This window comes from Nycticebus coucang, chromosome 18, assembly GCF_027406575.1.
Source record: "Nycticebus coucang isolate mNycCou1 chromosome 18, mNycCou1.pri, whole genome shotgun sequence".
In the NCBI taxonomy this organism is placed as follows: domain Eukaryota; kingdom Metazoa; phylum Chordata; class Mammalia; order Primates; family Lorisidae; genus Nycticebus; species Nycticebus coucang.
In genome coordinates, this window is record NC_069797.1 from 14489110 (window position 1) to 14515900 (window position 26791).

At 40.5% G+C, this 26791-nt stretch overlaps 1 protein-coding gene across 2 annotated transcripts in view; it reads right to left on the reverse strand.

Moving 5' to 3' along the window:
• Window positions 1-26791, reverse strand: part of LOC128570769 (protoheme IX farnesyltransferase, mitochondrial) — a 155568-nt gene that overhangs the window by 16701 nt on the left and 112076 nt on the right. The gene's annotated exons all lie outside the window — the stretch shown is intronic.

A 26791-nucleotide genomic window follows, 5' to 3' on the forward strand; every position in this document is an offset into this window, starting at 1 on the left:
GACTTGACTTTACTCACGTCTACAGAGAGATTATCAGTAGTCTTCGCTGAAGTGAGGATGGAGCTGATGCCTAATTTGCATAGTGTCCCATTTCACAGTTAATGATAAGTAAGGGAACAGTCTAGAATAAATGATTTGGAATATAGTACACAATGCCATAAGATTCAGGCAAAAAACAGTGTTTTAATTATGAAAGCATTCTTACTGTTTATTTATACTTCATTTTAAAACATTATCTACTTGGCGACAATGAGTACCCATGGTTGCCCGCTTCTTTTGAAAATAATGATCTTTAAAAAATTTCATGGCACACTGCTTCAAAATCACTGCTCTACAGTGAGAAGGATGATTATAAACCTATTGCTCAAAGAGCCCACTTTTTAAAGTAGACTTTGTATGGAATTTTGTGAAAGACTTTGAGAGCCTAGATAAATTAGACCTACTAGTTCCTGCTTACATTCATGTTTATTTATTCTTTTTAAAGAAATCTAAGGAGGCTAAGTCTGCTTTCTCCCTGCAGAAGCCGTAAGTCTACCTCCGAGGAAAGTGTATTTGTGCAATGTTCAAGGACCCCACTCAGTTACAGATTCTACGTGCTTCTTGGGAAGTGAGAGCTCCTGGTGGGCAGCTTCTAGGGTGCTCTGGTTTTAGCAAGGCCAACTCCCTGCAGGAGGTACCTATACCCAGTTTGCACACATGTGAGATATGCCCTCTATTCCCAGGGCTGCAGTGTTCATACAGCAGGAGAGAAGTCCCCGGTCTCCAAGATTGCCTCTTGGTTGATTATGACAAGTTAGAATTCTGATGGAAGGGGAGAGAGGGGGAGCAGGAGAGCCCAGCAGCTGAAAATACAGTGCCAAGTGATGGGGTGATGGATAGGAAAGCCGATGGAACTGGATGGAGGACTCTGGCTACCACACTGCTACGGTCATCAGCACCAACCCTTTCCTCCAGCCTGTGACCACTCTTCCTGAAGATGTGACCCAATGGAATGGGTGTTTGATGAAAAAAGGGAACACAGAAGGGACGTATGGCCATCGGGTTGCCCGTGACAGAAGAACCACAGCCTGTGGCTGAGAGGTTTCTCAGTGCCTGCCCCACCCTGAGGTGCATTTCCCCCTGTCTGCTCCTGGTCAGTTACTGCCAGGACACTCACTCTGGCCCCTCCACCTGCCACTCTGCCTTGTCCTTCCATCATTTCCTCCCTGACAATGACCTGCCGTCTCTGCTTCTGCTGGGGAAAGCCCTATAATCACCCTAACTGGCCCTATTTCGTGGGGACAGTGCTGGCACTTGCCTAGAAGACTCCTTCCAGTGACAGTTTTAAGTTCCCTGTCTCTTTCTCAAGGCTCCAGCTTCACACTAGCTCCCAGTATCCCTTAGCATCTGGCCTCTCTTACACTGCAGTGACAAATGCCCTCAGATTTACTTCCTTACTTTTCTCTCATTTTAGAAGACGCCATCTTCTTCATTTTCAAAGATAAACTCTCCACTTTGGCCCTTCTTTTGTCTCCCTGATCTGCCCCTCTTCCGTCTACTGGTCTGCATCCTCAAATAAATCACTTCATTCCTGTCTCCCCCAAGGAGATATTCCTCTTGTCTCAACACTCTCCAGAGCCAGACATCCTGATGGAGAGACCTGGATCCCTTCCTAGTCTCTATTTCTTCCGTTACTCAGTTTCCCATTTGCTTCTCACTACCTACTGGAACAGATTTCTCCAAGGTGGCCATGCACATCAAGAGTCCCCAGGATCCCTGAGCTTCCCAATGTGGCAAATGATACAACTTTCTAAATGAAAGATTAAAAGATGCCTCTGCATGGATGCTCCTCATATATGTCAAGAAGAAAAATTTAGATGACTATTTAACACTACAAATATTCTACCTGTTCTTCTTTCAATAAGGTAGTTTATAGCTTGTAAGAAGAGATTTTTTTTTTTAACCTATGAGCCTCTAAAAAGCTAGCTTTGAGTGGGAGAAAAATGTGGCTGATAAACATTTTTATTTTTCTGAATTGGTACTTGTGTGAACAAAAACAAAAAAGGGTGTTCATTCTTTCTCCAAGGTTCACCAAACCCAGGTGGATTTCAAAGGTATTAATGTTATGAAAAGCCCTTGTAGAAAAGCACACATGAATTTAATTTATTGAGAGAGGTGATGTGTGTGGAAGTCTACTTTCTGACCCTCGTTGAAATCACAGGCAATCATGAGGCTCAATTTTGGTGTTTAAATTAACATGCTCAAGGGCACGGATGAAAACTGGGTAGGCTGACAAGCTACGTAAACAAAAGGAAGATATTTAGCCAGATGCCATGACCATTCTCAGTGCCAGAGGAAGCCATCCCCTCCTGGCACAGGAGCAAGGGGCCTAGAGCCAGGGGGTGGGAGCTGGGGGCTGGGGGCTGGGGGCCCAGGACTTCACAGCTTCCTTATGTGATGCAAAGGTGCTCTAACCGTGAACTGTCGGAAGTTTATTTTCCTGTGATGTTTCAGTTTTCCTGAGACATTTATTATAAAAGTAATATACATTCAATTCAGAAAATTTCCAACTATAGAAAATCATACAGAACAAATTCTAGATTACTCGGAGAAATATACCATTTGATATCTTTTCTAGCCTTTTCTCAATTCTATAGCTACTTTAAAAAATAACTCAATAACATATTAAATTGTGGTTTTGTTATATCTGCTTTATTGCAATACATCTTGATAGTTTTCCTATGCCATTAAGTATTTCTTTATTTCTTTTTCTTTTCTCAAGAGATGGAACCCCGTTCTGTCACCCAGGCTACAGTGCACAGGGAGGCACAATCATGCTGACTGTAACGCCAAACTCCTGTCAAATGATCCTACCCCCTCAGCATCTTGAATAGTTGGGACTACAGGAATGCGCCACCATGCGGCTAGGTTTTACATTATTTTGTAGAGACAGGGTCTTGCTATGTTGCACAGGCTGGTCTCGAACTCCTGGCCTGGAGAGATCCTCCCGCCTCGCTTCCCAAGGTGCCAGAATTACAAGCATGAGCTACCGCACTGGCTAAGTATTTACATAATAATCATTACTAATTAAGTAGTGGACTATTGTGTGTATATTCCATAATTAATTTAATAACATGCCTTCCTTGACACTTAGTATTTCTCTTTTTTATTAGAAATCATGTTGAGATGAATATCTTAGGGACAGACATTTGTTCACAGCTCCGATGAGAATTTTGAGGACGCATTTCCAGATGTGAAACTGCTGAGCCAGATGTCATGCACATTATGAGGGATTCTAACATGTGGAGCTCCAGAGTCTTACAGTAGTTTTCACACCCATCAGCTGTGTAAGGATAGGGCCTATTTCCAAAACTCGCCTCAACAATGGGCATGGCATTAAAAACAAAACCAAAATTTGCCAACAGGATAGATGAAAAATAGTGTTATTGTTTCTTTTTTTTTAATTTTTTTTTAAATAAATCATAGCTGTGTACATTAATGCAATCATGGGGCACCATACACTGGTTTTATAGACTGTTTGACACATTTTCATCACACTGGTTAACATAGCCTTCCTGGCATTTTAACAAACCTTTGAAATTAACAAAGTAAAGGAAGTTTGAGATAGCCTTATCCCCATTTTACAAATGAGATTAAATACAAATAAAACAAATTGGAAGAAGACTTATTTGCTGGCTCACTCATTTAACGCAGACTTTCCCAGCTGGTGTGTGGGGACACACTGGGAGCTCTGATTCTGCTTGCCGTGGGCTGGGAGCAGCCTCGGTGTGTGGATGTGCTCCCTCAGGTCTGCACCACCGTCCAGACAGTCTAACGGTCTCCGTGTGCCCTGAGATGAGTCCAGACAGTCTAACGGTCTCTGTGTGCCCTGAGATGAGGCCAATGGGACAGACCTGAGATGGAACATGGTGATCCTGGTGCTGTGGGCACTTACACTGCAGTGACAGCCCTGTGGCACAGCAGAGGACACAGGGCAGCTGGGAGTGTGTGATGGGGGTGCATGTGTAGGGGTATGTGTGATGAGTATGTGTGTTGGGGTACATGTGATGGTGTGTGTGTATTGGGATGCATGTGTTAGGGTTATATGTGATGAGGTGCATGTATTGGGCTATATGTGATGGTGTGCGTGTATTGGGGTGCATGTGTTGGGCTGTATGTGTTGGGGTCCTCGTATTGGGGTACATGTGTTGGGGTATATGTGATGGGGTGAGTGTATTGGAGTGCCTGTGTTGGGGTGTGTGTTATGGGGTGCGGGTGTTGGGGTGTGTGTGATAGGGTATGAGCATTGGGGTGCGTGTGTTGCAGGCTCGATGGGGTGTATTTCTAGAGGAAGTGATGTTTAAAGAGACCTGAAGGATGGCAGATGGGCAAAAGAAGCAGAGAACAATGTTTCTGGCAGCAGGAAGAGCATGTGAGAAGGCCAAAGGTGAGAAGTGAGGCAAGGTTAGGTTCCAGTATCTGGGTGCAGAATGAGGGCTAGGAGGTGGAGATTGCAGAGAAGGTGGGAGAGCTGCAGAGAGAACTCGCGGCAAATGCAGACTCGGTGAAGTTTTCTCAGTTTTTTAAGCTTGGGGAAAAAATGATCAGCCCTGCTTTTTGGAAGGCTCACTCTGCCTGTCATGGGAAGGTCAGCAATGATAGACCAGCTTGTATTTATTTACCTCCAAGAGAAGTTCACATTAGGCATTTTCAGGGAAGAAGAATGGAGAGTACACCGCCACACGACCTTCATCACGTGCTCAGCTAAAAGCAGCAGCCTTCGGCCAGCTTGTACCTTTAATCTGTCTTCCAGATTTCCTACAATGTCTTGATGGAGCAATCCAGACTCACTGATGGCTGTTTGGTCTCCTGACACGACAGATATCTGGTCTGCACTGCTAGCTCTGTTATTCTTGGCTTTCCTTGGTCTCTCGCTGGTCTTCTTTTACCCACTTTTTGTCACATTTTCCATATCTTTGCAAGTTACTTTAAGTCTTGTTTGAAGTAAGTCAGAAGAAAAAGTTAAATAGACAAAAGGATAACAAACAGGGTTTGGTTGGAATCTGTACAACCATGGGTGAAGGGCTCTGGAATGAAGAGAGAATACAGAAAGTGGCATCTGGACTTACCACAAAGTCTCTAAATAGCATAGTGATATTAAACTTGTTGAAGTGAACTGTTTTAATAAAGAGATCCATTTTGAGATAGGTTAAAGCAGAGTGTTCAGTTCTCATCTCAGTTAAACACACCTCTGACTTTCAGTCTCAGTGCTCATAAAACGTGGCCAGAGCTAAAATCTCAAAGACCTGAAAGGTAATTCTGTCAAGGACAGATTTCTTGTTACTTTATGTCAATTATCCCATGTACTCTTTCTCCTTTTGCATAAGTGTGGAAGTTAGGTTCTGTCCTTTAATTGCTGAAGTCTTACTTTGCTGCTGATCCATTGTGATGCTCAGTGTGCAGAACAGGTTGAAGTATTTCCTGTAGAGCTGGTCTTGTGGCGAATTTCTTCAATGTTTGTATATCAGTAAATGATTTGATTTCTCCATCAATTTTAAAGCTTAGCTTAGCAGGATATAGATTTCTGGGCTGGAAATTGTTCTGTTTAAGTAGATTAAAGGTAGATGACCATTGTCTTCTTGCTTGGAAAGTTTCATTAGAGAAGTCTGTGGTCACTCTGATGGATTTGCCCCTGTAGGTCAACTGGCGCTTACTCCTGGCAGCTTGAAGAATCTTTTCTTTGGTCTTGACTTTGGACAGGTTCATCACAATGTGTCTTGGAGAAGCTCGGTTAGAGTTGAGGAGACCTGGGGTCCGATATCCCTCTGAAAGGAGTGTATCAGAATCTTTGGTGATATTTGGAAATTTTCATTTATAATATTCTCTAGTATGACTTCCATTCCCCTGGGGCATTCTTCTTCCCCTTCTGGGATTCCTATAACTCGTATGTTGGAACGCTTCATAAAGTCCCATAATTCTGACAGTGAACATTCTACTTTCTCTCTCTTCTTTTCTGCCTCTTTAACTATCTGAGTTATCTCAACTTTGTCCTCTACCTCCAAAATTCTTCTCTTCTGCATGGTCTAACCTGTTGCTGATACTTTCTATTGCATCTTTAAGTTCCCTAATTGACTGCTTCAGTTCCTTCAGCTCTGCTATATCCTTTCTATATTCTTCATATTGTTCATCTCTCATTTGATTCTGTTTTTGGATTTCCTTTTGGTTATTTTCCACTTTATCAGCAGTTTCCTTCATTGTTTCCATCATTTCCTTCATTGTTTTCATCACGTGTATTCTAAATTCCCTTTTTGTCATTTCTAACATTTCTTTATAGGTGGAATCCTCTGCAGTAGCTACCTCATGGTCCCTTGGTGGGGTTGTTCTGGACTGGTTCTTCATGTTGCCTGGAGTTTTCTGCTGATTCTTCCTCATGAGTGATTTCTTTTGTCTGTTTCCTTGCCCTAATTTTCTTTTCACTTTCTCTTGCTCTTTAAGTTGCCGTGCCTGTGGACTAGGGTTTCCATGAGTTCTTTTGGTGCAGGACCAGAAGAATGAGAAGGTTGAAGGGCAAGAAGGGATAAAAGAAAACAAAAAACAAAAGAAAGAAAGAGAAGAAGAAAGAGAAAGGAAAGGGGGTGCGTAAAGGGGAATATTGACAAAAAGAAGAGAGGCAAAGAAAGAGGGAGACAGAGCAATCTAGGTATACAGTAGGGTACTTTGACCCAACCTTAAAAAAACCCCAACCTCTGAGGGTGCCAGGTTGGGTGGTTCCCTTGAGGTCAGCAGCTCTTTGCTAGCCTGTTCGGACACAGTATCCCACCTCCACCACGGAGAGAGGAAAGACAAAAATGGTATAAATCAAACCAAAACAAGCAAACAGAAACCTTTAAGTGATAAAATTAGGGGAAAAACCAAATAATAGGGGCAGAAACACTAGCAAAAATGAAGTTCTAATTATTGAAAAAGGCAACAATGGGAAATTGTATTTAAACTAGAAAAATGCAGAAAGAATAGAAAAAAAGAAAAGAAAAATTTATAGGAAAAAGGTTGAAATTAAAAAACAAAAGAACAACAACAAGAACAAGAAGAACCAAAAAACAACAACAAAAACAAAGCAGTATATATATATCTTGCTGAATTTTGTCTGGGCAACAGGTGATCTTCTGGGGTATGAGATGTTAATCACAATGCTGATACGACTGGAGGCCTCTGCTGATTTTTCAAACCTGCAGAGTGGAGAGCCTAAATCTCTCCTTAGCCCTCTTAAAAGGCACTTTAAACTTCTAAACTTGGTGAAGCACTAGCTTTCCCAGGAAAGCACTTGTTGCTGGGATCACTACTCAAGTGGCTATCCACTTATCCAGTGTGCCAAAATCAGTCTCACTTTGCCCCTGAGGGCTAAGGCTCAGTCCCTGCCTTCAGGCTGCTCAGTCACTAGATTACTTGCTCCCCCTAATCTTGCTCTGTGACCCTGAGGGCAGAGCTTGCTGGGGCAGTTCTCTCACAATGGCTCCCTGCAGCCCACAGCAGAACACTATTAGCTCCCTCCCGCTCAGGGGCTCAGTCTGGGACCCTAGACAATGCCCAAAGTTCTCCACACTTCTGCCCAAGCTCTCTTGAGGCAGTTCATTGAGTACCAAGTCCAAAAACACCAAACAGTTCACAGGTAAGGCCTTTCCAGTTTGCAGTCTCACTGCTGCTGTATTTACAGCTGCCACGGGATTAGACCGAACAAACACACGCAACCACTTGCCAGTTTTCCCCTGCTTTTGTCGTCCTCTTGGGGTCCAGAAGTCTCTCACTGACTCCCTGTGTCCTCAAAGGGATGATTATAGGCAGATCCCACCAGCCAGAGATGCCTGGAGTCTTGTCTCCTCAGACTCACTGTGCCCAGGTGCAAGGAAACTGTTACTCGGCCGCCATCTTGCTTGGATTCCTATACTCTTTTCTCCTAAGCATTCCATTCAGCCCTTATCCCCCTCAAATAAAAAAAACCATGTGCTCTTCTCAGTCCTAGATGGGTTTTACCAACTCTCCAGAACCTAGAGACACATATGCATCGTCACGTGGACACAGAATTATTTCTCCTTTTATCCCTTACTTAAAACTTAGTGTTTAAATTTTTCCTTTTGTTAGCATTTTTTTTTCTCTTGTCATTTAAACTTCTTTGGGGTCCGCTTCCATTCCAAGTGTGACTCTGACACCTGGTTTCCAGAGGCATGATGAGTAGGATAAAGGCAAAGCTGGCCTTCTAGGGCCTCTCTGGGCTCTGTCATCTGAGGGGGTCCCACTGGAGTTCCCAGGTAGACCCCTGGTACCACGGTTCTAAGTGTGGCTTATGGAACAGCAGTATCAGTGCATCCCATGGGAATGCGCTAGGAGCCCAGTGTTCTGGAGGCTCACTGACGTTTGAGAATGACTGCTGCACCATGACCAATGCGATGCTGGACCTGGCCAGGCAAACCACAGACGCTGAGCCTGCACAAGGCGCTCCACACCAGTGCAGACCAATGCTGGCCTGCGTGGGTCACCAACTCTCAGCCATTCCACACTAGCTCAGGATAAGACGGTCCTGCATGGGTTGGCTGGCCTGCGTGGGGCACCCACTCTCAGTCGCTCCACACCAGTGTGGACCGAGGCTGACCTGCGTGGGTTACCCACTCTCAGCCGCTCCACACCAGTTTGCAGACAAACCGAGGCTGACCTGTGCGGGTCACCCACTCTCAGCCGCTCCACACCAGTGGGGACTGAGGCTGGCCTGCGTGGGTCACCCACTCTCAGCCGCTCCACACCAGCAGGGACTGAGGCTGGCCTGAGTGGGTCACTCACTCTCAGCCGCTCCACACCAGTGGGCACTGAGGCTGGCCTGTGTGGGTCACCCACTCTCAGCTGTCTCTTGATATATGTCTCTTGACAAGTTCCAGGGAAAGAACACAGGGCTGTGAACCAGCTCTGTTTGTCAACTATCAGGACTTCCCTGCACCCTGAGACCCCGGGCCTGTCTGTACTACCCACCTTGATTTGATGTTGTCCCATAGCTATAAGCCTCTGACCATTAAACATATTCAAAGGCCAAGATGAAGCCAGTGTGGAAAAGTCTCAGTAGCTGTCAATTCTGGGTCATGGGTATGTCGGGTTCACTGTACTTTCTCCAGTATTGTATTTGTTAGGTTATTTTCACAACTGAAATGTTTTAAAAAATGCTTTAATATTCTTTACTAGTATAATATTCTGGCTTCCTGATGGTACTTTAACTAAACCTGCTGAATAGGAATCAGGTGGTCTGAGTTCCGGTTTTGACTCTGATGTTATAGCTGCGTAAAAGTGGGCAACTAGTTTAAACCCTCTGGTCCTTGGTTTTCTTCATTGTAAAGTACATGGATGTACCAGAGCTCTGATGGTGGGAAAACCCAAACTCAAGTCAAACTCTCCAGGCAAAAAGGCTCATTAACAAGACCATAGGGAAAGTGGGGGATTCTACCCCATCTCGCTGTATGATCTTGAACAAATTATTTAATCTGTATGCTTTACTTTCTTCATCTGTAAAATGTGAAGTACTTCACGGAATTATCTTAAGAATTAAATACAATAGTGTAAATAACAAAACACTTGGCAAAATGCTCCTTAAATGAGTATATAGTGTTCACTTGTTCACTCATAAGTTCATTAAAATTCCTCAGTGCCTATATAGTCAGCCACTGTGCTGAATGTGACTATGCAGCAGGGAAGAAAAGAGGTGAGTTCAGAAAGCAAGACACACATGAATAAATGAACACAAGCACTACAAGGTCTCCAATTATAAAATCAGCCACAAGAAAAAGAAAATATGAAATGAGGGAAAATCATTTAAATAGGAAGGACCAATTTCAATGAAAGTAGAGGCAGAGGCTGATGGGCTTATAAATCTGCAATAAGTTGTTTCCAGATTTGTTTTTGCAAACTTATTAAGACTAATGGATAGATAATCATATTCATGAATATAAAACTACTTTTTATTTTCAATTATAACTTTATATTTAGATTTCAATTTTATTATACCAAATTAAAAAAAGAAAACAAACTAGTACCAGGAAAAACTAGATTGATGTCGTACAAAACATTTTTTAAGTGTTGGTGCTTCTTCACCTCGACCATGGACCACAGTAGCTGTAGTAGAGGCCTTTCCTAAGAACAGAAGAATTAACATCTCCATGAGTGTTTCTCACTGAAGTGAGCTTATAGAGAAAAGACCAGAAATGCAGATGAATAGGGTGTGATAAAACTGCAAAAATTTTCTTATTTTCAATAACAGAATAAATGTATAAATAAGGAAAATAGCACTATTTGAGGGTGGGCAGGAAAAAACACAGTGATTTCCCTGAACTAAAAAAATTCTTTCATGTTCATTCACTTGCTCATACAAATAAATAGGTTCATGGTTCATGCTGAAGGTTGAATAATGATTTATTTCAAAACTCACATACAAAACTAAATTGCATTTTAAATTGAGATATCTTTCTACAAAACATCATTGCTTGGGATCTTTCCACTTCTGTCTTTCCTGCCCAAGGCTACTACAGAAAAGGAACTAATAGACTAAGGGGGTGGGAGGATTTTCAACATGTTTCAATGAATTATTGTTTTCTTCTTCAAAATATAACATTGCCTTGTTTACTCAATACCAGTCCCACATAGCTCTAACAAAGGAAGACTTTTTTTTTTTTTAATAGAAATTAGGAACAAATGAGAGAAATACATGCTTTAATTTGATGTCTACTTATTGCACTTAATAAATATAATTAAAATTACCTGACTTTTAAATAACTTCCTGGAGGAATGTGGTCTTTCGGTTAAATAATGTGTCAGGGAGGTCTATAAAATGTTATAGTAAATCAAGAAAGCTATATTGTGAGCAGTTCTGCAGGTAATTGGTTTACACAAAAATTAATTTCATACTTCTTGGTCATTCTTCTATAATAAATGATTTTTAAATTACAAAATAAAATTTCCTTTCTTAAAAAACAGAATCTAAAACCTTAATCAAACCAAACCAATTTAACTTTAATTTCCTGCATAAATCTCACACTGGAGCTTTGAAATGAATTTTGGGGAAAAGTCTCTACAGATAACTGTTTTGAAAATGTCTCCCCAGAATCTTACTTAGGAGTTTTCTGTTTCTTAACATGTCTTGTTATAGACACCATATGGTGTCAGATGATGATGCAAATACAGAGCTTAAGAAAACTGTGAAGAAAACAAGGACACAAAACTTATTTTAAAAGAAAATTAAATTTTAAAACATGTTTAAGAGAAATATAAGAAATCAGAATAACAAAATATTTTTGGCATAATTATATATAGAACATAGAAACTTATTAAGAAACACTTTCCTGGGCGGTGCCTGTGGCTCAGTGGGTAGGGCGCTGGCCCCATATACCAAGGGTGGCGGTTTGAACCCAGCCCCGGCCAAACTGCAACAAAAAAATAGCTGGGTTTTGTGGTGGGCGCCTGTAGTCCCAGCTACTCAGGAGGCTGAGGCAAGAGAATCATCTAAGCCCAGGAGTTGGAATTGGAGGTTGCTGTGAGCCGTGATGCCACAGCACTCTACTGAGGGTGTTAAAGTGAGATTCTGTCTCAAAAGAAAAAAAACAACAACAACACTTTCTTGCACGGAAGAGAACAGAACACATCTGAGATGAATGAGCTTTTGAAAACTGCCTGAAAGAATCTTATTAATTTAGAAGGAAAATAGGAAAAGATTGGTTGTTAAACAGAAAAACCTCAAGCTAAACAAAAAGTCAACAAAATGAACCCTACCCCATTGTCGACCTCTGAGATTCAGTCTTCAAATTCAGAAAGGAATAAATAGTAACCCTTAAATTATGCTACATCAATTCCACTTAAATTAAGGATAAGATATTTATACAAAGACCCTGGAATTTTCAAAGAGGTGATTTCTACCATCTCGTCTATGAAAATCAAAATTTCCAGCATAGCTGTCCAATCTCTTAATGTGTTTCTCAAATCCTGGAGGGGAGGGACCACGTACTGAACCCTTCCATTTCTCCACCTGTAACAAGTCTCTGTCCCATGAAAGACACGTACTTTCACCCTCTTGTCCTCGTCAAGCCAGATGGTTTAATTTTCTGACCCTTTTCCTTATTTTAATTTATAGGACTCTATTAAAAAAAACCAGAGTTGTTCACCTACACAAAATAGGGTCAATAAATTTTAAAGAGTCTTTGAAAGCTTTAATAAAACAATTTATACAAAATGAAGCTGGGAAATAAAACTATCAGTCTTTGCAGCCTTGGAGACTACCTGGGAATTGCATGTGTGTACGGCTGCTGGGAGACTGAGGTGCTCAGCTCTGCCGCCATCTTCTCACCGCCCCCGTGGGACCAGAGACTTTAGTCCAGGGCAGAGTATGCACACACAGACACCTTCAGGAACCAGGCTGGCACAGCAGGCCAACGAAAAAGAGTCTCTTCAGAATTTGGCTCTCAGCAGAATCTGTTGCCTGCTGTTCTGCCATCCTGGTCAGGTAAAAGATCTCTCCTGAGAAGAAAGTGTCCACCTAACTTCATGCATGTAGCTCCTTTGCCCTAGAGCCAAACCCTCCTCCCTAAACACTTCTATCTTTTGTGGGGCCAATTCTCACTCATCCTCTAAGACTTTCAGCTTAGACATCAAGAAGAAACTTCCAGGACCATCTGCCCTCCAGCCTCCCCTGGCTGGTCTCCAGGCTGGTCCTTGGGCCCCCAGCGCTTCTCAGTGCTCGCGCTGCCCTGAGTTGGCCTCACCTGCCCGTCCTGTGACGCCATGTTTTTCACTGCAGTGACCCTGTGCTAGTCACACTATAGCCTCCACACACAAGAATGGTGCCCAAATGAACCTATAAGAATCATGCAAAACAGAGAATACTATGCTGAGACTACCACTCACATAACCCCAAAAAATAAGAACAGCATTTCATTGTGTCTAATCTTTTCACGTCATCTTATTTGAAAAGAGAGGAACTAAAATGAAGGGACATTAGATTAAATGACCCTAAACAAAGACCTAAGAGATGTTTACTCCTATTCCATAGTAGCTACCAGTAATGGACTAAGTTACTATGAGAGTTAACACTTTATAGTTTTTAAAATATCTGGATATTTTTCTGGTTATAAAAAGGGACATGTAACTGATGAACCCCACACTGCTAGGATTGCTATTACAGCTCACAACACTTCAGAACAGTCACAAATACTTTCTTTTTCCCATGAAAATGAGAGAAAGCAGTGTGACTGTCAAGAAAATCCCGGGGTTCCTCTTATTTAGTCGCATGATCATATGTACAAAGCTTTTCCTTAATGCTGCATACCATGGCTCGTAAAAGTGAATTGTTTTATAGAAAGAACAAAGTTCTCTACATTAGCACTACTATTGTTAAGGCCAAATTTTTTCTTGCTGCCACTTCAAATCACTGGTTAACACTTAAAAAATTTTCTATACTTATAAAATGTTTATGTTCTTATTACATTAGCAATATATACACACCAAGAGACTAATCATAACAATCCTTAGAAACTCTGCAGACCTTTTCCCTGGCTGGGTACCTATCTCCTAGACTAGGGGGCTTGGGTGATGAATAATATTCACAGCTCCCCTGCAGCCCACAAAATGTTTACATTTGCTTAAGTGCTTACTGGTAAAACCTTCAGTAAATTTGAAAAATGTCTCCTGTAAATCCCTATAATACTTAAGCTAAACCCTGTTCTTTAAGTTAATAATGCCAACTAAACAAGCCATTCATTTCATTTCTAAAACTCAATCTTCATCGTTCACTGCAAAACTAGGTATTGGCTGACTCTGATTCCAAGTGTTTTAATTTATCCTTTCTAAATGACCTTTTGCTCTGCTCTTATCGTGCAATCTCTCCTGCTTACAGCCCACACCTACAGCTTACAAGGTATAGATCACTCTCATCTGATCCATTAAGTTGGAAAAACTAATGCTGACATGTATTATTTCCCTGTCAGCATCATCAAGCTGGAAAATGGATAACTCAGAGGGGATATAATCAAAATCCAGATGCCTTTTAAAACAGCAGGAGGAAGGCCCAGTCTGGGTCCTCCTGCAGGAAGCTTTTACTGTCCACTCTACTCATACCTCTGCCTTCTTTACCTGACCTCCTGGAGAACAACTTGTTTGTACCGATTTACTTATTTCATTCAAAACATATTTACTGACAGCCCTGTCTTGTCTGCTAAGCATTTTGTGTATCTGGTTAACTTTTTCACCCAGAATATAAAACTTTGGGACATATTTGAGAATATACAAACAAAACTGACAATGCTAATATATTACAGGTGATTGATAAATGCTTCATGAAGAAAAGGGAATTATTTAATTCTAAAATACTTAGATGAAACATTACACCCTGACATTCTTAAGAAAGATTAATTTTAATCAGAAAAGACCAGGAAAAAAGATACTACTTAAAAAAAATACACATGTAAGATGCCTTTGAAATTTAACTCTGAAGGACCTCAAGGTTGATAAAGAAGGCAGATTAAAGGTATCTGCATGTCTCTGTTCTCTCTGAAAACTGTAAGGAGAATATGAAACAGAAGGCAGAACCCTGAAACACTCCCACAGAAGAGCTGCCAAGTACAGTGGAGCTGGGAATGGCGGCGAGAGGAGACACACCTCTGCACCTTGGAGGCAACACAGGACTCAGTGAACACTGAATTTGTGAACCTCTTCCTTAGGCTTTGACTGTAACACATATAAAGAATTAGACATAAAGAATGTGGGCTGGGAGTGGGGAGGTTGAATACAGCTAGAAAGTTACAACATGGAGGCAGGGCTAGGGACATTGGGCCAAGAGCAAGGCAGAGCTATGAGGAAGCTCCCAGAAAAGAGTAGCCTAGGTACTTGGGCCTCCCCAACCCAATCTCTGATGCTGAATTGTCCTCACACCCTTTTCCCAGGGCCCTGAAAGCAGGCTGACCAGTCAGGGCCCAAGCCTGGGCAATCTAATTTTCTCTCACAAAGCTTTGGAGTTAGGACAGTGACTTCAGTTGGAAGAGACCGGGGTGAGTTTTGATGATGAGTCAATTTAAGTGCAAGAGGGGTCAGAACCACCAACACAGAGAGAGAAAACTCTACTCTCAAGAGGCCTGGAGAGCAGCAGAGATGAGCAGTGAGGCTGGAGGCAGACCCGTAACTGGAGAAGCAGTGAGGAGGCCTTCCGGAAGCCTGGAAATAAAAAGAGGAGAAACAGAAGAGCAGCTGGATGGAGCAGCTGATTTAATAAATGTCTAAGACATCTGTCCAAATATTAAGTCAGAAGAGAAGGACCCAACGGGGCCACAGGGTTGGAGAGGTGGTAGGACGGCGCTTGGGGAGAGGTCTGAAGAGGCAGTGGGATAGCTCTTGGGGGAGAGGTCTGAGCAGGTGTGCAGGTCTCAAAGTGGGAAGAACTCAGGTAGAAAAGGGATCTCAAATGCTCCCAACAATGCCTGGAAATGGCTATTAGATTCTGCCAGCCACGTTAGGCTGGGGCAAAATGCTTGGTCCTATCCTGCTAAGAAGAACTGAGATGTATCTTAGGCTGCCTTAGGGTTAACAGTGGGAAATTCACTTTTAGCCATTCCTCTTCTCCTGTCCCTTCCCCTCGGCCACTCTGAAACTACTAAGTCCATTTTATCTAATAAGGATCAGCTATTTTAAGTAGGATTCTGGAGACCTGTGTGATGTGTAAGGGGTAGTAGGAAGAGAGTGAGTAGAGAGGATATAAAAACGGCAGAGAAGCATGAGGCTCAGAAGCATCAGAAACAAACTACTTCCCAACAAGTCCAACATGCACATCCAGATGCCCAGAGCCAAAGATGCCTTAGGCAGTGACATGGCTGCGCTGATGCTCAGCCTGAGGAGGGGGATGTAGAGGGCTGGCTCCCAGACAACAGGGCAAACTCTGGTAAGGAACAGATAGCAGGGTTAGGACAGCCCCATTATGACCCACTGGGGCACTTCTCCCCACAATTCCTCATATGCAGATGCGAGAGCTCTTTAGCCAAAGGCACCAGGACTCCTGATTTACCCGTATGCATCTGGGAGTCTTCCTAAGAGATGTGCTGCGCAGTGTAAGTATACTCAAATTCATCAAGTGGCCCCCAAGCCATTAAAGACTCTGATAAATAATTCTATTATAAAGACCCCAGGGCTGGAGTAAAAAGCAGAAAGCCATGGGGTCAAGTGTTTCCACAGGAATTACATTTGGTAAATAGACGCTGCAAAGGATGTTTCTGTTAACCACCTGCAATTACTGTGAGGCCACAGTGTTCTCTGGAGTAGATAATCAAAACAGTTAATAACTTGCACCTTTAGAAATTTTATGATGAATTTAAAAATGTCATTTCAGTATAGAAATGCCTTTTCTTTCTACTTAGGAAGGAAAACAGGAAGAGCAGTGTTTTCCAAAACATGATAAGACAATCATTTTTTTAAACCATAAGTGATACCCTGGGCATATGGAACTGGCATTTTCTTTTCTATTTTTTTCTCCTGTGTCTGTTCCTCAGTTGAACTCAGCAGCCCAAGTGGGTACTTAGCACACTCCCAGAGAAGCACAGTGGGCCTTGCTCCAGCTCCAGACGCCACCACAACAGGAGAATGGTTCTGTCTGCAGAGCTGACGGCTGCTGGAAGGAACTGGCACTTTCTACACACCATATAGGCAGCTGACAGATAATTCACACTTAAGTACTGTCCTCTGTATTCTCCTTGGGAAAATGAAACAAATATTTTCATTTCATAGACTTTATTTTTATTAAATGGCATTTTAGCTGTAAGAGTTTTTCCCTTTGGTTCTCAAAGAAAAAATTAGAGAAAATTTATATGTTGCTTAAAATGTAAAATGTTTCTGGTATAACTATTTAAAAGACTATTAATTATTTCACTACTCTTTGCTTATTAAATATATTCCATGTTACTTTCTCCATCATCTAAAACAACACAGACAAAAGGCTGCTGAATGAAAGGCAGGCAAGCTGTGCTGCCTTGTCGTACCCTTGCTAAATTCACCTATTATTTCTAGTTGCCATTTCGTATTCTAGATTTGTTTGAATTTTCCATAAAAACAGTCATATTTTCTATGAGCAGAGTTTTATTTCTTTATTTCCAACATATGTGAGTTTTATTAATATTTCTTTCTTGTCTTGTTATACTATTAATAGTTAGGAGTTCCAGAACAACATGGACCGCAGTTCACTTTCTATAGAACAGCCCTGACAATGTGGTCTGGTCTGCACATTTTCCTTAACCTTCTTCCCAGCTTCAATTTCCTCACTGTTCTCCTGGACAAATCCTTCATGACTGGCCACATCACCTGTTTTTGTGCTTAAATGCATGATCTCGTTCCCATCTTTGCATCTCTGCTCACCATGTTCATCTTGGCTGGCATGGTCTTTGCTTCACTCTCCACCTATCCAAAGTCTATTTGCAGGTCAAGGTTTACAACCCACCTCTCTAGTCAGAACACGTACTCTCTCTCCAGTCTTGTCAGAACGGCCTTCTCATGGCCTTAATCACATATGCCACGTATTCCTGCCTTGCTCTTTGCTTCTATATTTCTATTTTTCTATTTGTTCATTCCTCCATCCACCCAGCCACTCATCTATCCATCCTTATGCATCAACTATCTTTTGGATATAACAGCATGCATACTCCATCACGACTGGAATGTTGGCCTTTTTTTTCACTGCTGTACCATACCATCAAAATTGTTGCTAGCACATATGAGGCAGTCAGAAAGTATGTGTTACATCTTTATGCACTGGAGACAAAGTGGTAAAAGTCACTTTGGCTTACAGAGGCCTGACTTTGGAAAAGTCTTAAGTTAGAGATTTTCAAAGGACCTTGGCTAAGAAGCGTGATCTGTGCTGGAGGAAGAGGCAGTGTGGAGTGTGTATGCAGGGAAAAGTGAGATGAGAAGGAGGTTAAGGATCACCAATATGGAGCAGACAGAGGGAAGAGCAGAAAGGAACAAGCAGAGTGGTTATTTCTTACTTGTCCTTTGGTTCTTGGCTTCAAGCCTTCCTCTCCTGTGGTAAGCCATCCTTGATTTCCTCAGTGTGGATGAGATAATCTTCTTTGTCTCCCAAATCAGGAGGGGCCTATCCCTATCGCAGTATTAGCATGCTACAGATAAGATGCTTATCTATCACAGCAGGTACCCCGCAAGAGACAGAAGTGTGTCTTGGTCACCCCTGCAACCTCCTGGGTCCAGCATAGTGCCTGACTGATAGTGCATGTGAATCTTAGTAAATCTGGAATATAAAGGTCTCAGCAAAATAACTAAGAAAATGCCAGGAAGGCTATGTTAACTAGTGTGATGAAAATGTGTCAAATGGTCTATGAACCAAGTGTATGGTGCCCCATGATCATATTAATGTACACAGCTATGATTTAATAATAAAAAAAAAGAAACCAAAAAACAAAACAAACCATTTGCTGAGTGAACTGTACCTCTAATTGCACCTGGTGTCCTTTTCACGCATGTGTGCTGCCACCTCCTCAGTGTGATTCAAAGGGAAAGAAGGTCATGTCACTGACCTCTCTGCAACCCTAGCAAGCAGTCACTTCTCTATAGACAACATTCTCTAGTGTGATGAAAATATGTCGAATGGTCTATAAAACCAGTGTATGGTGCCCCATGATTGCATTAATGTACACAGCTATGATTTAATAATACATAAATAAATAAATAAATAAATAAATAAAGTGTCCTGAAAATGACAGTATGAAGGGAAGAGTCAGCAATCTGCCGCTGCTTCCCACGGAGCAGCCTCTGCTCACCGACGTGACCACACAGCTATTGCACTCAGGCTCGGGCACCTGGTGTTCCCGCTGCTCTCTCCTCATCCTTTGAAAGAAACCTAAATTTCTTTTTTTATGATTGGTAAGTATTGAAATATTTATATTTTACTTTGTTTTTTTATAAAAAGATGCAATGGTTTCATTTTTATTGTAAACTGACAATTTATAATTATATTCATTTATGGGCACAAAGTGATGTTATAATCCATGAGTACAATGTGAAAAATTAAATCAACCTAGTTAACATCCATCACCTCAAATACTTAATGTTTTTCTGATAAGAACGTCTGAAATCTACTCTTAGTAATTTCAAGATTATATAATATCTAATATTAACTAATTAACCACACTGTACAATAGAACTAAAAAAAAGAATAAAGCATTCTTACTGTCTGAGATTTTGCATCCTCTGGCCATCATTTACAATTTTTAAATGAGACAAACTATCATTCAAAGCAGCATCTAAAAGTGAATGTATTGAACCTTACTCAGCTCATAACAGAGCAAATGAGAGGACATAGTAAGAATTCATGCTCCTGCATGTTTAACAAACTCATAACACAGAAAGGGTTGAAGAAAGACACAGGAATACTGTCTTATAAGAATTAGAACTGAGGGGCTCGAGACTTATCTGGCATCGTTCAATATTGTATCTGTGATTAGAAATGTACATAATAGGAATTCCAGGGATTTTCTGGATTCTTTGATTCTTCGTTTAAGGTCTCGATCAGCTGTGGCCACAGTGTGACACTTGTGTTGAGTCACTCTCTGTACTAAGGAGTCATCTGCACAGGCTCCCTGTGTGTGCATGGGAATCGTTCAGAACTTGGACCCTTGGCAATCCTCCAGGCAACTTAATACTTCTGCCCCGACTTCTCTGTTTCAGCCATTACACAATCTGTGTAAGGCTATATACACCATGCAGTCAGTCATACAAGGAATGTGGCTGGCATACGGACAGTACTAAGCCCGGTTTGGCTTTAATAAAAGTTGCAAAGTTGGTGTCAGCCAAGGTGTGGTAAAGTGGCCCAGCTGTGTATTACACACTTATTGCAAGACCTGTCTCTCCTTTCGTGTGCTGGGATCTTTCTGTTCTGGTTTCACTCTGTCCTTTCCTTTGAGCCTCTCATCTCTGAGACTAAGCATTCCTCCACGGGCACATACGGGAACTTCCTGTTTTCTTTGGCTTCCCTGTGGCTCACGCCACACTCTTGTTTGTGAAATATTTATATATATATATATATATATTTTTTTTTTTTATTGTTGGGGATTCATTGAGGGTACAATAAGCCAGGTTACATTGATTGCAATTGTTAGGTAAAGTCCCTGTTGCAATCATGTCTTGCCCCCATAAAGTGTGACACACACTAAGGCCCCACCCCCCTCCTTCCGTCCCTCTTTCTGCTTCCCCCCCATAACCTTAATTGTCATTAATTGTCCTCATATCAAAATTGAGTACATAGGATTCATGCTTCTCCATTCTTGTGATGCTTTACTAAGAATAATGTCTTCCACTTCCATCCAGGTTAATACGAAGGATGTAAAGTCTCCGTTTTTTTTTAATGGCTGAATAGTATTCCATGGTATACATATACCACAGCTTGTTAATCCATTCCTGGGTTGGTGGGCATTTAGGCTGTTTCCACATTTTGGTGATTGTAAATTGAGCTGCAATAAACAGTCTAGTACAAGTGTCCTTATGATACAAGGATTTTTTTTCCTTCTGGGTAGATGCCCAGTAATGGGATTGCAGGGAAATATTTATATTTTTAAGCAAATTTTGAAAACAGTGGAAGTTCTGTGAGAAACTCTACGTTGCTTTATAGTTCTAAACCTCTAATCTAACAACGAACTTTTATTTACATGATTTTGTGGATCTCATTATTGCCCCCACAACAATGTTATAAGATCAACAGGTTAGGAATTACAATCCCATTTTACCAGACAAGTAGTAGTGTGGAAAGATTAATTAAATAACTTCTAGGTTTAGGGTCAGTTAGGCAATATTTTTCCATAGACCATCAGCACCACACGAAAAATATCTGAAGGCTGAAATGTTTTCTATTATGTAAAACGTTTTAAAATTGCTAACTAACTTTTCAGTCACCAAGTCAAAACTGGATCACGCTAAACCTGACTTTCTAATAACGAGGTAAACTTCTCTGATGTTTGCCTTCATTACTTCATTACATGATTTTGAGCTTGCAGGTTCAACTTAGAAAGTGGGTTTTGCTCACTGAATTAATTCATTTTGGGTTGCTATAAAAGAATACCTGAAACTGGGTAATTTATAAGAAAATAAGTTTATTTAACTCATAGTTCTGCAGGCTAAGTTCAAGTGCATGGCCCTTGGTGCATCCCACCAAACACGACACATCCAATTCCAACTTGAGTTTTGGTGAGAACAAACCCATCACAACCAGATCACAGCACTCTCTCATTAGTGTAAATTTCTGCTATGTGACATACAAACTTCAAGGTGTGCTCTTTGCCAGAGAACAAATTAAAAAGAGCTCTAAGCCTCCCCCCCATAACAATCATCTATAGCCATGACATTTTTGCTATATATACCAAAACAAGTTAATTGATTTTACTTATCTTTTATAAGTTATAAGAAAATTTCAGACACTGAGTGCTATTTTTCAAAAACTATTTAAAGGGGGTCTGTACGTGTATTACCATGTACAGGCAAAGTTCAGAGATGCTGTGGGTTTGGTTCCAGACACTGCAATAAAGCAAGCCATGTGAATTTTATGTTTCCCAGTGCATATAAACATTATGTTTACTACACTATGTAGTCTCTTAAGTGTGCAACAGCATATGTCTTAAAAAATGTATATGCTTTATTTTTTAGATTGTTTTTTCTTTATTAAATCATAACCATGTACGTTGATGCATTTATGGGGTACAGTGTACTGATTTTATATACAATGTGAAATGCTTACATCAAACTGATTAACATTCATCACCTTACTTAACTTATCTGTTGTGGTAAGACAATTATACTCTTTCCTTAATAGTTTTGAAACGTACCCCTGCATTATGCACATTACGTGAGGTCCCTCAAATTCCCCTCCTCTCCTCCCCGCTCTGCTCCTCCTCCTTCTTTCCTTCTTTTCCTCCTCTCCCCTTCTTCTTTCTGGACTATAGTTATGTTTTACCATTCATAACAATGTCTGGATGATTATACATTGATTTCATAGTAGTATTGAGTATATTGGATACTTTTTTCTCCATTCTTGAGATATTGTACTAAGAAAAATATATTCCACCTCCATCAAGGTAAACATAAAAAATGCTAAGTCTCCTTCACATTATGGCTGCATAGTATTCCATGGTTTACATATAAAAACCAACTTTATTGCTAAAAAATGCTGATGAACACCTGAGCCTTCACTGCTAGAGGTCCTGCCCCAGTGTTGATTGGTGCTGATTCATCTGGGCAGTGGGTGCTGAAGGCTGGGGTGGGTGCAGCAGGTTCTTAAACGGAGACAACAATGAAGTCTGCCCTTCATTGTCTCTTTCATTCATTAAATATTTTTCTATAGCACACGATGTTGTTTGATAGCATTTTACCCACAGAAAAACTACTTTCAAAATTGGAGTCAATCCTTTCAAACCTCGGTGTTGCTTTATCAACAAAGTGTATGGAATATTCTAAACCTTTTGTTGTCAATTTGGCAATGTTCACAGCATCTTCACCAGGAGGACAGATAATTTCAGGAAATTACTTTCTTTGCTCATTCATAAGAAACAACTCCTCATCTATCAAGTTTTATCACAAGATTACAACAAGTCAGCTGCATCTTCAGGACCCAATTCTAATACTAGTTCTCTTAGTGTGTCCACTGTATCTCCAGTTACTTTCTATTCCAATTCTAGTTCTCCTAGTGCAGTGGTTCTCAATGCCACGGCCCTTTAATACAGTTCTTATGGGTGGGAACCCAGAGGTTGAGAACCACTCTGTTACTGTGTCCACGGTATCTGAAGTTATTTTCTCTACTAATTCTAATTATCTTAGTGTGTCCATGATATCTAAAGTTACACTTTCCCTCTAATTCTGATTCTCTTAGTGTGTCCATTGTATCTGCAGTTACACTTTCTCTGCTAATTCTTTTCCTTTTCTTTCTTTTTTTTTTTTTTTATTGTTAGAGATTCACTGACGGTAAAGAAACCAAGTTACACTGATTGCATTGGTTAGGCAAAGCCTCTCTTGCAATCATTTCTTGCCCCCAAAAGGTGTGGCACACACCAAGGTCCCACTCCCCTCCCTCCTTCCTTCCCCCTCTCTGCTCTTCCTTTCCCCACCCCTCCCTCCTTCTTTCTCTCTCTGCTCTCCACTTCCCCCACACCCACCGTGTCCTTAACTACCATTAATTGTCCTCATATCAAAATAGAGTACATAGGATTCATGCTTCTCCATTGTTGTGATGCTTTACTAAGAATAATGTGTTTCACTTCCATCTAGGTTAATACAAAGGATGTAAAGTCTCCATTTTTCAAATGGCTAAATAGTATTCCATGGTGTACATATACCACAGCTTGTTAATCCATTCCTGGGTTGGGGGGCATTTAGGCTGTTTCCACATTTTGGTGATTGTAAATTGAGCTGCAATGAACAGTCTAGTGCAAGTGTCTTTTTGATAAAAGGATTTTTTTCCTTCTGGGTAGATGCCCAGTAATGGGATTGCAGGATCAAATGGGAGGTCTAGCTTGAGTGCTTTGAGGGTTCTCCATACTTCCTTCCAAAAAGGTTGTACTAGTTTGCAGTCCCACCAGCAGTGTAAAAGTGTTCCTTTCTCTCCACATCCACGCCAGCATCTGCAGTTTTGAGATTTTGTGATGTGGGCCATTCTCACTGGGGTTAGATGGTATCTCAGGGTGATTTTGATTTGCATTTCCCTAATAGATAGGGATGATAAACATTTTTTCATATGTTTGTTAGCCATTCATCTGCCTTCTTTAGAGAAGGTTCTATTCATGTCTCTTGCCCATTGATATATGGGATGGTTGGCTTTTTTCATATGGATTAACTTGAGTTCTCTATAGATCCCAGTTATCAAGTTTTGTCTGATTCAAATTAGGCAAATATCCTTTCCCATTGTGTAGGTTGTCTATTTGCTTTGGTTGTCTCCTTAGCTGTACAGAAGCTTTTCAGTTTAATGAAGTCCCATTTGTTTATTTTTGTTGTTGCAATTGCCATGGCAGTCTTCTTCATGAAGTCTTTCCCCAGGCCAATATCTTCCAGTGTTTTTCCTATGTTTTCTTTGAGGATTTTTATTGTTTCATGCCTCGAATTTAAGTCCTTTATCCATCTTCAATCAATTTTTGTGAGTAGATAAAGGTGTAGGTACAGTTTCAGTCTTTTACATGTGGATATCCAGTTCTCCCAACACCATTTATTGAATAGAGAGTATTTCCCCCAAGATATGTTCTTGTTTGGTTTATCGAAGATTAGGTGGTTGTAAGACGTTAGTTTCATTTCCTGGTTTTCTATTCGATTGCAAATGTCTATGTCTCTATTTTTGTTCCAGTACATTGCTGTCTTGACCACTATGGCTTTGTAGTACAGCCTAAAATTTGGTATGGTGATACCCTCTGCTTTATTTTTATTACTACGAGCTGCCTTAGCTATATGGGTTTTTTTCTGGTTCCATACAAAATGCAGAATCATTTTTTCTAAATCTTGAAAGTACAATGTTGGTATTTTAATAGGAATGACATTGAATAGGTAGATTACTTGGGGAAGTATAGACATTTTAACAATGTTGATTCTTCCCAGCCATGAGCATGGTGTGTTCTTCCATTTGTTAATATCCTCTGCTATTTCCTTTCTGAGGATTTCACAATTTTCTTTATAGAGGTCCTTTACCTCCTTTGTTAGGTATATTTCTAGGTATTTCATTTTCTTTGAAACTATGGTGAAGGCAGTTGTGTCCTTAATTAGCCTCATCTTGACTGTTATTGGCATATACAATGGCTACTGATGTGTGGACATTGATTTTATATCCTGAGACATTACTGTATTTTTGGATGACTTCCAGGAGTGTTGTGGTTGAGTCTTTGGGGTTCTCTAAGTATAAGATCATGTCGTCAGCAAAGAGGGAAAGTTTGACCTCCTCTGCTCTCATTTGGATTCCCTTTATTTCCTTGTCTTGCCTAATTGTATTGGCTAGAACCTCCAGCACTGTGTTGAATAGTAATGGTGACAGACGATAACGTTGTCCTGGTTCCAGTTCTGAGAGGAAAAGCATTCAGTTTTGCTCCATTCAGTAAAATATTAGCTGTGTGTTTGTCATAGATAGCTTCAATCAGTTTCAGAAATGTGCCACCTATGCCTATACTCTTCAGTGTTCTAATTAGAAAAGGATGCTGGATTTTATGGAATGCTTTTTCTGCATCTATTGAGAGGATCATATGGTCTTTATTTTTGCTTCTGTTAATATGGTGAATAACATTTAATGGACTTGTGTATGTTAATCCAGCCTTGCATCCCTGGTTGCAAGGGATGAAACCTACTTGATCATGATGTATGACCTTTCTGATGATAAGCTATAATCTATTGGCTAGGATTTGGTTAAGAATTTTTGCATTTATATTCATTACTGAAATTGATCTGAAATTCTCCTTTTCAGTTGAGTCTTTTCCTGGTTTTGGTATCAGGGTAATGTTGGCTTTGTAGAACGTGTTGGGGAAGATTCCTTCCTCCTCCATTTCTTGGAATAATTTCTGCAATACGGGAATAAGCTCTTTCTTGAAGGTTTTACAGAATTCTGGTGTGAAGCCATCTGGACGAGGGCATTTTTTGGTTGGAAGCTTTTTTATTGTTTCTTTAATCTCAGTGCTTGAAATTGGTCTGTTCAGGAGCTCTATTTCTTCCTGGCTAAGTCTAGGGAGAGGGTATGATTCCAGATATTGATCCATTTCCTTCACATTAACAAATTTCTGGGCATAGAGTTTCTGGTAGTATTCAGAAATGATCTCTTGTATCTTTGTGGCATCAGGTGTAATTTCCCCTTTATAATTTCTGATTGAGGTTACTAGAGATTTTACTTTTCTATTTCTAGTTAGTCTGGCCAAAGGTTTATCTTTTTTATTTATTTTTTCAAAAAATCAACTCTGTTTCATTAATTTTCTGAATGATTCTTTTGTTTTCAATTTCATTGATCTCTGACTTAATTTTGGATCTTTCTTTTCTTCTCCTGGGTTTAAGCTTAGATTGTTCTTCTTTTTCCAATTCCATAAGATGGCTCGTGAGTTTGTTGATATGCTCTCTTTCTGTTTTTTGAATGTAGGCATCTAAAGCGATAAATTTCCTCTCAAAACTGCTTTTGCAGTATCCCACAGGTTTTGGTAGCTTGTCTCATCATTGTTGTTATGCTCAAGGAAGTTAATGATTTCCTGTTTTATTCATTCTACACCCAAATGACATTCAACAGAAGGTTGTTTAATTTCCATGCCATTGTGTGGAGTTGAACATTTTTGTTAGAGTTGAGTTCTACCTTTAGTGCCTTGCAGTCTGAGAAGACACAAGGTAAAATTTCAATTCTTTTGATTCTGTTGAGGGTTTTTTTTGTGGCCTAGGACATGATTAATTTTGGAGAATGTTCCACAGGGTAATGAGAAGTATGTATATTCTTTGTCTTTGGGATGGAGTGTTCTATATGTGTCTATCAAACAGTTGTTCTAGGGTCTCATTTAAGTCCCTTATATCTTTGTTTCAAGGATCTGTCCAGCTCTGTAAGAGAAGTGTTAAAGTCTCCTGCTATTATGGTATTATCAGATATCATATTGCTTAGATTGGGTAAGGTATGTTTCAAGAACTGGGAGCATTAAAATTGGGTGCATAAATATTTAGAATTGGAACGTCTTTTTGTTGTATTTTCCCTTGACCAATACAAAGTGACCATCTTTATCTTTTTTGACTTTAGTTGCTTTAAATCCACATGCATCTGAAAATAAGGTTG